The sequence below is a fragment of the Phoca vitulina genome, unplaced genomic scaffold, assembly GCF_004348235.1.
Source record: "Phoca vitulina isolate PV1807 unplaced genomic scaffold, GSC_HSeal_1.0 scaffold1, whole genome shotgun sequence".
Lineage (NCBI taxonomy): Eukaryota > Metazoa > Chordata > Mammalia > Carnivora > Phocidae > Phoca > Phoca vitulina.
Genome location: NW_022589704.1, coordinates 44,451,732 through 44,466,526, shown reverse-complemented (window position 1 = coordinate 44,466,526; position 14,795 = coordinate 44,451,732). Strand labels below are relative to the sequence as shown.

General features: G+C 38.0%; 2 pseudogenes; one reads left to right on the top strand and one right to left on the bottom strand.

Annotated features, from left to right (window-relative positions):
* Positions 1-2,560: 2,560 nt before the first annotated feature.
* LOC116638499 lies at positions 2,561-6,467 on the bottom strand (annotated as a pseudogene).
* A 12-nt stretch (positions 6,468-6,479) lies between these two features.
* LOC116637823 lies at positions 6,480-14,482 on the top strand (annotated as a pseudogene).
* The last annotated feature ends 313 nt before the right edge of the window (positions 14,483-14,795 follow it).

The window sequence follows — 14,795 nt, the reverse complement described above, 5'->3', positions numbered from 1 at the left end:
TTTTATACATCATTGGATTTGATTTGCTAATAATTTGTTGAAGATTTTTACATCTTTGTTCATAAGAGATATTCATTCATCTGTAGTTTTATTTTCTTGCAATGTATTTTGGTATTAGGGTAATCCTGGCCTCGTAGAACAAGTTAGGAAGTATGCCTCTGCTCCTCTCCTCTGAAAAACACTGCAGAGAATTGGTAAAAATTTCTTCCTTAAATATTTGGTAGAATTCACCAATGTACCTGATATTTTCTGTTTTGGAAGTCTATTAATTATTGACTCAATTTCTTTAATAGATATAGGTCTATTTGTTTCACCTATTTATTTTTGTGTGAATTTTAGCAGATGGTGTCTTTCAAGGAATTGATCCATTTAATCTAAGTTATCACATCTGTGGGCCATCAAGTTGTCCATACTATTCCTTGATTATCCTTTTGATGTCCATGGAATCTATAATGATGTCCTCTTTTCATTTTTGATATCAATAATTTGTGTCCTGTTTTTATTAGCCTGACTAGAGGCTTATTTCATTCATTGTTTCAAAGAAACAGCTTTTGGTTTCATTAATTTTCTGCTTGCTTTCCATTTCATTGATTCCTGTTCTAATTCTTATTATTTCTTTTCTTCTGCTTACTTTGGATTTAATTTGTTCTTATTTTTCTAGTTTCCTAAGGTGGAAATTTAGATTATTTATTGTAGAAATTTCTTCTTTTCTAATATATGTATTCAATGCTATAAATTCCCCTCTAAGTGTTTTCATTGCATCCCATATATTTTGATAAGTTGTGTTTTCATTTTCATGTAGTTGAAGGTTTTTTTTTTTTTTAAGATTTTATTTATTTGACAGAGAGAGAGAGCACACACACAAGCAGGGGGAGCAGGAAAGGGAGAAGCAGGCTCCTCACTGAGCAGGGAGACTGATGGAGAGCTCGATCTCAGGACCCTGGGATCATGACCTGAGCTGAAGGCAGTTAGCCAACTGAGCCACCCAGGCACCCTGAAGGTATTTTTTTAATTTCTCTAGAGATATCTTCTTTGACCAATGTGTTATTTAAAAGTGTGTTGTTTAGGGTACCTGGGTGGCTCAGTCAGCTAAGCGTCTGCCTTTGGTTCAGGTCATGATCCCAGGGTCCTGTGATGGAGTCCAGCATCAGGCTCCCTGCTCAGTGGGGAATATTTTTCTCCCTCTCCCCTGGCGCCCCCCACCCCCCGCCACCCAGCTCATGCTTGTTCTTGTGCACTCACTCTTTCTCGCAACAATAAAATATTTAAAAAATAAAAAAATAAAAGTGTGTTGTTTAATTTCCACTATTTGAGGATTTTCCTATTATCTTTCTGTTATTGGTTTCTAGTTAGCTCATTTGTGGTCTAAGAGAAGATATTGTTTGATTTCTATTCTTTTAATTTGTTAAGGTGTTTTATGTCCAGAATGTAGTCTACCTTGCTGAATGTTCTGTGTGAGCTTAAAAAGAATATGTAGTTTGCTGTTGTTGGATAAAGTGGCCTGTAGATGTTGATTGTATCCAGTTGATTGATGATGATGTTGAATTCAACTATGTCCTTGCTAATTTTTGCCTGCTGGCTCTGTCAATTCTGACAGAGGGGTGTTGAAGTCTCAAATCATGATAATGAATTCATCTATTTCTCTTTTAAATCTATTATTTTTTGCCTTACATGGTTTAATGTTACATTACTTTTATTTTAGCAAAGGTATTTTGCAAGCTTTTTAAAAAATTATATAAATAGTGCAAAATGCTTAACACTTAAAACCAGCAAAGCTTCATTTAAGTAAAAAACTTTATTTAAAAAAAGATTATTAACCACCAGAATTTTATAGTAGTTGATTTCTACTATATAATGTCAATCCTATGCAATATAATAAAAACTCCATCATTAGCTGTTGATTTCCTCCATTGCTCTTCTGAATCTTAAAGGACAGAGGAAGGGGTACTTAGACAAACATGAAACAAAATTCAACCCAAATAAACTGCAAGGTGATTCCTGATAGTTATAGATGCATTTTGTCTAAACTATCCAAATAAGTAGCTTTGAAATAACTGTAGGAATTGCTCCAAAGCTGGTAAGAGGTTTTGATTTTGCAGGTTGCAAATCTCTGCCCTGGGTGAGAAGTCACAGTTTAAGGATGCATGTTCTGTAAATATTTACTACACATACACATTTAGTGTCTGTCAACACTAGAAATACACATTATTAGAGTACCCTCAAAAGTCAGGTATGACTTTTTAAAAATGAAGTAACTTGATTCTTAAAATCCACAGGAATCCTGCCTGAAGAGTTTTTTTTCTTTTTTTAAAGTTTTTTTAATTTTATTTATTTACCTGAGAGAGAGAGAGAAAGCATGAGCAGGAGGGAAGGGCAGAGGGAGAAACAGACTCCCTGCTGAGCAGGGAGCCCAATATGGGACTCAATCCCAGGACCCTGGGATCATGACCTGAGCAGATGCTTAACTGACTGAGCTACCCAGGCACCCCTGCCTGAAGAGTTTTGACAGCTACCAATAAATTACTTCCATTGTGCAGGGGTAACAGCATCTCTGGGACCTTTAGGGTTTGCTGAAACTGGATTTGCTGGCTTTTAGTATTGCTGCGTGGTAGATAACATTCTTCACCTGTAATTTATCTTCATGACTGGTATAAGTCTGTGACAGACGACAGAATTCCTGAGTAAACCAGAAACATTGTATAACATGCTAGAAAGAAAATCATCAGCCACTTGATCAGTTAAATAAGTTACGAACCTAATATGGTATTCCTACGGGGATATTTACCATATCTCTAGTAAATTTTTTTTTAAGATTTTATTTATTTGAGAGAGAGAGAGAGCTCAAGCAGGGGGAGCAGCAGAGGGAAAGGGAGAAGCAGGCTCCCCACTGAGCAGAGACCCTGATGCCAGGGTCATGACCTGAGCCAAAGGCAGATGCTTAACCGACTGAGCCACCCAGGTGCCCCTCTGGCAACTTTCAATTGCCCAGCCTTCAACTTTATACTTTTGATGAAGATGCTTTCATAGTGATGGGTCTAAACACCAGATCTGATTAGTGAGGTTATTGTTACTGGGTTTTCCTGAGCTTGCTTTTTGATAACTTTTAAAGAAACACTCATATCTTCTCTGTGTCTTCTCAAATATACATATCTGGTATGTATGTACCAGAATGCTCTAGGCTTCTCTTTTCTTTCAATAAATTGCTTTATTGTGAGTTCATGAAAATTTCCATCTTAGACAGTTTTAAGGACTTCTCAGTCACACTGTCCTTTTGAAATTCCCACATAGACCATGACATCAGCTGCACCAGATACGTCTCAGCAGATGTCACTCCATATTTTTGGTCTTCCAAAGTAATTTGTCTACAAGCATTACACATCTTGGGACCTCAATCTGGCCAAAGTATTTTGGTAACCTAGAAACAAAATACAGTTCACCGTCTCATCTTGTATATTCAAGCAATGGAATGTTGGCCATCAGATCATCAAACCCAGAAAGCATATCTCTAAAATTTCTTCCTGGTAGGCAGTCCTTAAGTTTCATCATTGCTAATTCCTTTTCATTTTTCAAGAAATGTGGAACTCCTTCAAATCCATCTCAAAAGTCTCCTGTTGTGACTTCAGTGATGATTTCATTGGTCCTTGATATAGACTGAATGTGTCCCCCCAAAATTCATTTTTTTAATCTAATCCCCCTATGTGATGGTATTTTGAGGTGGGGTCTTTGGGAGTTGATTAGGCTTTGCCCTTATTAATTCATTAATGCCCTTATAAAAGAGACCCCAGAAAGTTCCCTTGCCTCTGTCCTGTAAGGACACAGCAAGAATACAGTTGTCTATGAACCAAGAAGTGGCCCTCACCAGACACCAAATCTTTCAGCATCTTGATCTTGGACTTCTCAGTCTCCTGAATTATGCAAAATAAATGCTTGCTTTTTAAGCTATCCAATGTATGGTATTTTGTAATAGCAGCCCAAATAGACTAAGACAGTCCCACAATTAACTAAATCAACTTACTGGTCACCAAATTCTTTGATGAAAGTGTCAGGTTTTAAAAATTCAGTGTTCAATTTATAATGCATCCAGACACCATTACTGGTTACCCTGTGTCCAGTACTCCCTGAATACATTCCAGTTCCTCTTATCGTTGGGATCTTGCAAGCACAGTAAGTAATTACCACACAGCCAATAGTGAGGAGTATCAGAATTTTGTTCTTCTCATCATTCCTTGAGGTTCTTACATAAATCAGAGCAAGTCTTATTTTCTACCAAAGAAGCAAGGATATCAAGGATTTTTTGTGTATTCTTGTGTCCATTTTGTCTTTGTTTTCCTTATTGACATTCTCTCTGGTAAAGTCTGCTGGCCGATTTAAAGGAAGAGTGCTGGTTGGACAGGTCAACTTTATGCTCTTGGCTGGCTTGGAGGCTGCACTCTTACCCATAGCTGCTGGCTCCCACTGAGGGATTTTACAGGAGTGCAGCATCAAGAACAGGTTTTTCTCAAAGTAAAGGAGTCTGCTTTATGTCTCTGAGGCTGGCTTTGGAAAGAGCTTGAATTACCTGTTTTAACAAGGTCAATTTGCCTTTATCCCACTTTTTGCTCTTACAAAATGAAGTCTCCAACATTATAGATAACTTTTCCAAGAATTATCTGTGTATTCATCAAGTTCCTTGGTTCACGTACTTGACTCTTCACTCATCCTAGCCAAGGAAAAGTAGGTAGCACCCTGTTGGCAATTTTTGCTCTTCATTTGGTAGCAATCCACACATACTCCAAATTTACACTGAGGATACACGCAGTGCAAGTTGAAGTTGGTGGTATTGCACACATCACACATTTCTTGAATACCTTTGGCAGCTCACTCCCTGGCAACCCTCTAAGAGATGCTCTTACTGTGACTCTACAGTTGACACAGCTCCCTTTCCAGAAATCACCATTTGACATAGTGGTTTTCAGTGTTGGCCAGGATGTACTTTTCTGTATCCAAATCAGTCCCCACCACGTTTTTGGTTAAAAGTAACCATAAGCTAATTGTTCATCATTATTACAAACATTTGACAACGAGGCAACACAGGAAAAACAAACAAACCAAGACTACACACAGACATCAGGCTCTAATAACCCAACAAGATTTCCTAAGGTTTATGTGCGGAGACTTGTGATTACACAGCTCCCTTTTCTTTTTCATCACTCACCTCAGAGAAATAGTAACTAAGATGATGAAACTGACATATTTCAGCTATAGTAGGTTAGGAATAGCTTAGAAAGCAAGCAAAACATCTGACTAAATAAGAAGTGTAAAGATAGGTGGTTGTTGGTATTGGTCAACCACTAAGCCATGTCATCAGGAGCCTAGACTTTCTATTTGTTTGCTCCATCATCCATAGCTGTTAGTTATTCATCTTTGTGTTTTCAAAGTATGGTCTCAAAATGCCCACTGAAATTTCAAGCAAGAGAGAAGAGGGAAAGACTGCTTTCAGCCCCTACAATGCCTTTTACCATAAAAGCAAAAGATTTCTCAGAAGTCCCCAGAAGATACCATCATATATTTCACTGGCCAATACTGGGTCATTTGGCCACCTTTAGCTCCAAATGAATCTGGAAAGTTCTCTTGTATGGAAAAGAACTACAGGATTAGCTTATATGAATTATGATTCATCTTCTGGAGGTGGGCAGACTAGTGCCTATATTAGCCAGCTTTCGCTATGATAATGTTTCATAATAAGCAACCCCCCAAATCTTAGTGGTTTATAAGAACAAGCATTTGTTCCTCACTTACAGGCATGTAGGCCATCTGTGATTCTCCTATGTTTGGCTGGGATCAACTGGGCTTGGATACAGGACTGTGTGTGTTTTCATGTTTGCCCGATGCATATTCTCATTCTGGCACTATTGACAACCGTGGCGTAGTCTCATGGCAAATGGCAAGTGCACAAGAAGCCAGATAAAATCACACAAACACATTTAGAGTCTCTGCTCATGTCATGTACAGTAACACTCCATTTGCCAAACAAATTACCTGGCCAATTCCAACACAAACTGAGCAAGGATATATACTCTGCCTACTCCAGTGGAAAATGCTACAAAGTCAGATACCAAAAAGTGTAGATGTATAATTCCATTAGAGAGGGAATGAAGGACTGGGAACAAAAATCTAATCTATCCCCTTGTTCCAAACAAACTGGAGCCCTGAGAGCAAGAAAGAAAGGAATAACTGTTGGGTAGCCATCCAACAGTGCCTTCCACACTAGAGCAATCAAAAGATGTAGAAACTTATTTTGGAGGGTTAGGTTAGCAGGAGGAAGAGGAGGAAGTGAGGAAATGGATGTGATACAGGCTGCTTTCCTGGGCAGGGGTTTCCAGCTATAGATTTGACAGACAGTTGAATAGGCTGGCATAGACAGTTTAACATCTCAAACTCTCAATTCCGTATTTGTCAGCATTTGAATTCCTGCTAATAGCAAACATTTCTGATGCAGTATGTTGCAGGTACTAAAGTACTTTACATGCATACTTTATCCTCACAACAAACCTATGAAGTTACCCTCATTTTATAGCTGAGAGGTCAGGTAACTTAGACAGCTGCTTTATAAATGGCAAAGCTATGACTGGAACCCAAATCTGTCTGAATTCATTCACTCAGGCATTCACTACTTGCCAGGCACCATGCTTAGTGCTGAAGATGCAGATCAGTGGTATAGACACAGCCCCTGCCCTCTAGGACTTTATTCTTAGTCTTCAAGCTTCACAGTCCAGTGGACATTCATTACATGTTAACTAAAAAACGAGTCCAATATAAATATGTGTGTTATTTTTCAAATGAATAGCTATGTGCCAGGTAGTCTTCTAAGGGCTTTTCATGTCAGATATCAATGAACCATCATCAACTTTATGAAATAAGCACTATTACTTGCCATTTTAAGTATTAGAAAGCTGAGATATGTAGAGATTACTTTTGTTACACACTAGGAAGTGAGGGAGCAGGATTAGAACATAGGCAATCTGGCTCTAGAGCTCATGTTCTCACCACAACACCACACACAGCCCAGGACTAATAAAAAACAGGTTTACTTCAATATATTAATGCATCAGTATACCTTTTTATGTGTATTTTCTCATTAAAAGAATACTCATTATAGGGAGCCTGCACAGGGAAGATGAATCCCCAAAACATTTGTCTTTGAAAGTGAGAGGGGCTGAATTTTGTTAATTCTTACAACCAGCAGGACTTAAAGCCTGGAATTATAAAAATCAGTGGGTGGCTCTGGGAAAACCTGGAGGGCATTAGGAAGCAGAGTCCCCTCCATTAAGGAGAGAGCATAACAAACAGCCCTTGCAGATACAGTTTAGAACCAGCAATTCGAAAAATGCTTGGGGCTGACTGGATGGAGAGTGATTTACTCATCTCAGAGTGTGACCTGGAGAGGCAAGGATTACAGAGAGTCCCCTCCACAAAGGGGCTGGCAGGGGCCATTTCCATCCCCTGCCCCCCAGCATAAACCAAGGGCCACTGCAACAACACTTATTACCTAACTTGCTTACACTAAGCTTAGCCCCTATGTTTGGGAGGATCCACCTTTCCCAGTCACGCTTGCCTCAGTTCCAGTGCCATATGCCCCCTCCCCCAGAAGACCAGCATAAACCCCACCAACACCTCCTTTCAAGACTTGTGCATTTTATGAGACCTCAGTTCCGATGATGGCAGGTCTTATTTCACAAGCAAAACAGCACACACCTTGTTAAAACATGCCACACCCCTGCTGGGGACTAAACGCTGCCCACGACAGGCAAAGAGAGCCTCTGCAGACAACTGGACCAAAGGAAAAAGAGGCCAGGACTCAATAGCAGAGCACATGCAACACACATAGGAGACACTCCCTGAAGCCCCAGGCCCTGGGGAACAGGGGACACTAAACTGCAGGGCACTACAGGACCTCTTCTTCATAAGGTCATTATCTTCAAGATCTGGAGAGGTAGCTGACTTTCCTAACACACAGAAACAGACACAGAGAGTTAGACAAAATGAGGAGACAGAGAAATATGTCCCAAATAAAAGAACAGGACCAAACCACAGCAAGAGACATAAGCAAAACAGATATAATATGCTTGATAGAGAATTTAAAGTAATGATCATAAAGATACTTACTGGACCTGAGAAAAAAGTGGAGGACATCAGTGAAACCCTAACAAGGAGATTAAAAAAAAAAAATCAGAGATGAAGAACACAATAAATAAAATTAAAAATATGGTATAAATAGCAGGGTAGATGAAGCAGGGGAACGAATTAATAACCTGAGAGACAGAGTAATGGAAAGTAACCAAGCTGAAAAAAGTGAGAGGAAAAAAATCATGCAAATTAAGAATAGTCTTAGGGAACTCAGTGACTCCATCAAGCACAATAACATTCACATTATAGGGATCCCAGAAGAAGACAGAGAAAGAGGAGCAGAAAATTTATTTGCAGAAATAGCTGAAAACTTCTCTAATCTGGGGAAGGAAACAGAAATCCAGATCCAGGAGGCACAGAGACTACCCCCTCCTAAATCAACCCAAAGAGGTCCACACCAAGACACATAGTAATTAAAATGGCAAAAAAGTCGTGATAAACAAAAAAAATGTTAAAAGTAGCAAGAGAAAAGAAGTCAGTTACCTACTAATGGGGAAACCCCATAAAGATATCAGTGGATTTTTCAACAGAAACTTTGCTGGCCAAGAGTGTCAGTATATATTCAAAGTGGTGGAAGGGAAAAATCTGCAACCAAGAATACTCTATTCAGCAAAGCTCTGATTCAGAATAGAAGGAGAGATAAAGAGTTTCTCAGACAAACAAAAGTTAAAGCAGTTCATGACCACTAAAAAAGTCCTATAAGAAATATTAAAGAGAACTCTGAGTGGAAAGACCACTAGTGGGAATATGAAAAGTAAAAGAACACGAAAGTAGTAAAAGTAAGTGTACCTATAAAAATTAGTCAAGGGAGTCATAAAATAAAAAGATGTAAAATATGACAATGCCATATACCTAAAAAGTGTGTGTGGGGGGGGGGGGAAGGGGAGTAAAGACTGGATTCAAACTTAAGCAACAATACACTTAATATACACTGCTATATGCAGAAGATGTTATATACAAACCTAATGGCAACCACAAATCAAAAACCAGTAATAGATATGCAAAGAATAAAGAGAAAGAAATCCAAGTATACCATTTATAAATGCTGCAAACCATGAAAGAGAGCAACAAAGGATCAGAGAAAAAGTACAAAACAACTACAAAACAGGTAATAACATGGCAATAAATACATATATATCAATAATTACTTTGAATGAAAATGAACTAAATGCTCCAATCAAAAGATATAGGGTGACAGAGTGGATAAAAAATGAAGATCTGTCTATATGCTGCCTACAAGAGACTCATTTAAGACCTAAAGTCACTGAAGCTTGAAAGTAAGGGGATGGAGAAACATAATCATGCAAATGGATGTCAAAAGAAAGCCAGGGTAGCAATACTTATATTGGACAAGGACTTTAAAACAAAGACTGTAATAGAAGACACAGAAGGACCTATATAATAAAGGGGACAATACAACAAGAGGATATAACAATTGTAAATATTTATGCACCTAATATGGGAGCACCCAGATACATAAAACAGTTAATAAAAGGAACTAATTAATAGAAAAACAGTAATAGTAGAGGACTTTAACACCCCACTTACATCGATGGATAATCCAAACATTTCAACAAGAAAATAGTGGCTTTGAATGACACACTGGACCAGATGGACTTAAAAGGTATATTCAGAACATTCCATCCTAAAACAACAGAATACACATTCTTTTCAAGTACACATGGAATTTTCTTCAGAATAGATCACATATTAGCCCACAAAACAAGTCTCAATAAATTTAAGAAGACTGAAGTCATACCATGCTTCTTTTCCAACCGCAGTGCTATGAAATTAGAAATTGACCACAAGAAAAAAATCTGGAAAGAGCACAAATACATGAAGGATAAATAACATGCTACTACACAATGAATGGGTCAACTGAGAAATCAAAAAAAAAAATTAAAAATTACATGGAAACAAATGAAAGTGAAAACACAGTGGTCCAAAATCTTTGGGATACAGCAAAAGCATTTCTAAGAGGGAAGTTTGTAGCAATACAGGCCTACCTCAAGAAGTAAGAAAAATCTCAAACAACCTAATCTTACACCCAAAGGAGCTAGAAAAAGAAGAACAAAACCCCAAACCAACTGAAGGAAGGAGATAATAAAGATTAGAACAGAAAGAAATGATACAGAAACTAAAAAACAATAAAAGAGTTTAATGAAAGCAGAGCTGGTTCTTTGAAAGGATCAACAAAATTGATAAACCTTTAGCCAGTCTCATCAAAAAAGAGAGAGAGAACCCAAATAAAACCACAAAGAGGAGAAATAATAACCAACACCACAGAAATACAAACAATTCTAAGAGAATATTATGAAAAATTATATGCCAACAGTTGGACAACCTAGAAGAAATGGATAAATTCATAGAAACATATAACCTTCCAAAATTGAAACAGGAGGGAATAGAAAATTCAAACAGACTGGTAGCCAGTAAAGAAACTGAATCAGTAATCAACTCCCAATAAACAAAAGTCCAGAACCAGATAGCTTCACAGGTGAATTCTATCAAACATTTAAAGAAGAGTTAATACCTATTCTTCTAAACCTATTCTAAAAAAATAGAAAGGAAAGGAAAGCTTCCGAATTCATTCTATGAGGCCAATATTATCCTGATAACCAAAACCAGATAAAGACACTACCAAAAAAAAAGAGAGAGAGAGAGAGATTGAGAGAGAGAGAATTACAGGCCAATATCTCTGATAAACATAGCTACTAAAACCTCAATAAAATACTAGCAAACTGAATCCAACAATACATTAAAAAAATCATTCACCACAATCAAATGGGATTCATTCCTGGGATGCAAGGGTGGTTTGATATTTGTAAAAACAATGTGATAAGTCCCATCAGTAAGATAAATGATAAAAACTGTATGATCATTTCAACAGATGCAGAAAAAGCATTTGACAAAGTACAACATCTATTCATGATAAAAATTCTCAACAAAATAGTTTTAGAGGGAATATACCTCAACATACTAAAGGCCTTATGCAAAAAACCCACCACTAACATCAATGGAGAAAAACTGAGAGCTTTTCCCCTAAAGTCAGGATCAAGACAAGACTGTTTACTTTCACCACTTTTATTCAACATAGTACTGGAAGTCCTAGCCACGGCAATTAGACAACAAAAAGAAAAGGCATCTAAATTGCTAAGGAAGAAGTAAAACTTTCACTATTTGCAGATGACATGATACTCTATATAGAAAACCCTCAAGAGTCCACCAAAAAACTACTACTACTGATTAATGAATTCAATAAAGTTGCAGGATACAAAATCAATGTACAGAAATCCATTGTATTCCTATACACCAATAATGAAGCAGGGGTAACTGAAATTAAGAAAACAATTCAATTTACAATTGCACCAAAAACAATAAAATATCTAGGAATAAACTTAACCAAAGAGGTGAAAGAACTGTACCCTGAAAACTATAAAACACTGATGAAAGAAATTGAAGATGATATAAAGAAATGGAAAGACATTCCATGCTCATGGATTGGAAGAACAAATACTGTTAAAATGTCCATACTACCCAAAGCAATCTACACATTTAATGCAATCCCTACCTAAGTACCAATAGCATTTTTCACAGAGCTAGAATAAACAATCTTAAAATTTGTATGGAACCACAAAAGAGCCCAAATAGCCAAAACAATCTTGAAAAAGAAAAACAAAACTGGAGCTATTACAATTCTGGACTTCAAGTTATATTGCAAAACTGTAGTAAGCAAAACAGTATGGTACTGGCATAAAAATAGACACATAGATTAATAGAACATAATAGAAAACCCAGAAAATAGAAAACAATTATATGGCCAATTAATATTCAACAAAAGAGGAAAGAATATACAATGGGAAAAAGTCTCTTCAACAAATGGTGCTCTAGGAAAACTGGACAGCTACATGCAAAAGAATGAAACTGGACCAATTTCTTTCAACACAAAAAAATAAACTCAAAATGGATTAAGGGTCATAGGTGAGATATGAAACCATAAAAATCCTGCAAGAGAGCACAGGCAGTAATTTCTCTGACATCAGCTGTTGCAACATTTTTTTCTTGATCTGTCTCCTGAGGCAAAGGAAATAAAAGCAAAAATATGTTGGGATTGCATCAAAATAAAAAGCTTCTCCATAGCAAAGGAACTAATCAACAAAACTAAAAGGTAATCTACAGAGTGGGAAAAGATATTTGCAAATGACATATCTGATAAAGGGTTAGTATCCAAAATATATAAAGAAATTTTACATCTCAACACAAAAAAACAAATAATCCAATTTAAAAATGGGCAGAAGACATGAACGGACATTGTCCAAAGACAACATCCAGATGGCCAACAGACACATGAAAAGATATTCAACATCACTCCTCATCAGGAAAATGCAAATCAAAACCACAATGAGATATCATCTCACACCTGTGAAAATGACTAGTATCAAAAACACAAGAAAACAGATGTTGGCAAGGATATGGAGAAAAGAACCCTCTTGCACTGTTGGTGGAAATCCAAACTGGTGCAGCCACTGTGGAAAACAGTATGGAGGTTCACCAAAAATTAAAAATAGAGCCACCTGGGTGGCTGTCAGTTAAGGGTCTGCCTTCGGCTCAGGTCATGATCCCAGGGTCCTGGGATCGAGTCCCACATTGGTCTCCCTGCTCGGCAGGGAGTCTGCTTCTCCCTCTACCTCTCCCCCCAGCTTGTGATCTATCTCTCTCTCTAAACAAACAAAAAAAACTACTCAATGATCCAGCAAACACACTATTGGGTATTTACCCAGAAAATACAAAAACATGAATTCAAAGGGATATATGCACCCCTATTTTTATAGCAGCATTATTTACAATAGCCAAACTATGGAAGGAGCCCAAGTATCCATCAATAGACGAATGGATAAAGAAGTGGGGTGTGTGTGTGTGTGTGTGTGTGTATATATATATATATATATATATATATATAAAATGAAATATTATTCAGCCATAAGAAAGAATGAAATCTTGCCATTTGCAACAACATGGATGGAGCTAGAGTGTATAATGCTAAGCAAAATAAGTGAGTCAGAGAAAGATGAATACCATAAGATTTCACTCATATATGGAATTTAAGAAACAAAACAAATAAAGGAAAAAAGAGAGAGAGAGAGAGACGAACCAAGAAACAGACTCTTAGCTATAGAGAACAAACAGATGGTTACCAGAAGGGCAGTGGGTGGGGGGCTGGATGGAGTAAGTGATGGGGATTAAAGAGCACACTTATCATGATGAGCACTGGATAATGGATAGAATAGTTGAATCATTATATTGTACACCTGAAACTGATGACACTGTATGTTAACTATACTGAAAATAAAAAACTTAAGAAAAAAATTGTTATAAACTTAATCACATAAAGGCCTATAAAATATTCTCTGTTATAAAGGCTTCCTCACACTTGAAAAACTTGGGATCATGGATCTGGCATTTTTAAAGTCTTCTAAAATTATAAACTAAGAGGAAAAATATTAATATATAAAACAATTAAGTGCCATTTCTTTTTCCTTAAATCTCAGAGACTGGATTTCAGTTATTCTACTCTTGTATGGGTGTGTGATATTTACCTAATACTTTACAATTGCTAGTTAATCACAGTATACTCTAGTGGTAATTGTGCACGTTATTATTACAATCCCTCTGTGTGGGGTGCTGAAGGTGCCACTGGAGAGGCCGTGTCTGTCAGCTCCACAGAGCAGCAGGTGGTTGGGCCACAGTCCCACAGCATCCACTCAAGGCCCTGCTGCTTGGCAGCAACGGGAGCCCCATGACACCGCTGCAGACCAGGGGGTGCTGCTGAGCCCAGGTTCCCCCCAGCAGTGCCATGCCCCACTGCCAGGCCACACCCGGGATCCTAGGTCCTGCGGGCCATGCCACCTCAGCCCACTGTGCTTCAGCCTGTTCTGCCCAGCTGCCCACCGTCCAACTCTGGAGAAAATTTTCAGAAGATAAATCATGAAGATAGTCATTATCAGAGGTAGAGACATTCACAAGTTGTTCCTAATCAGAGTGAAGCTTGTATTTCGGAGAATCAGCCTTACTCCTCGGCATGCATACCACCTAGTTCTCCAGATTCCTTCTGAAGAAGGACCAGCCCCCCTTTACCTCCCTACAAGTTGGAATAATATGTAAGCATCTCTTAAAAGACTAGGAAGGGGGATTTAGGAGGGGTATGAGCAAATCCTCTATAACGGTGTAGCAGAATATGAATCTTTTGTGAAATTCATACATGATTGATCACATTATGTAATGATATGGAACAAGGCCAACAAGCTACGTGTCCTGAAACTTTTTTGCCTATCTGGGAACAGGTTTGACCACAAGGCATAGCTGCTGTGTGCTTTTGCAACTGGTTTGCTACCACATTTCAGCTCCAGCTTTCCATCCTGACAACACTTAAACGTGTCTTTAGGTCCATTTTATACAACTTGAGAAGACCTTAAAACTGTGTAAGAGTGGGGCACCTGGGTGGTTCAGTCATTAAGCATCTGCCTTCGGCTCAGGTCATGATCCCAGGGTCTTGGGATTGAGTCCCACATTGGGCTCCCTGCTCAGCGGGAAGCCTGCCCTCCCTCTCCCACTCTCCCTGCTTGTGTTCC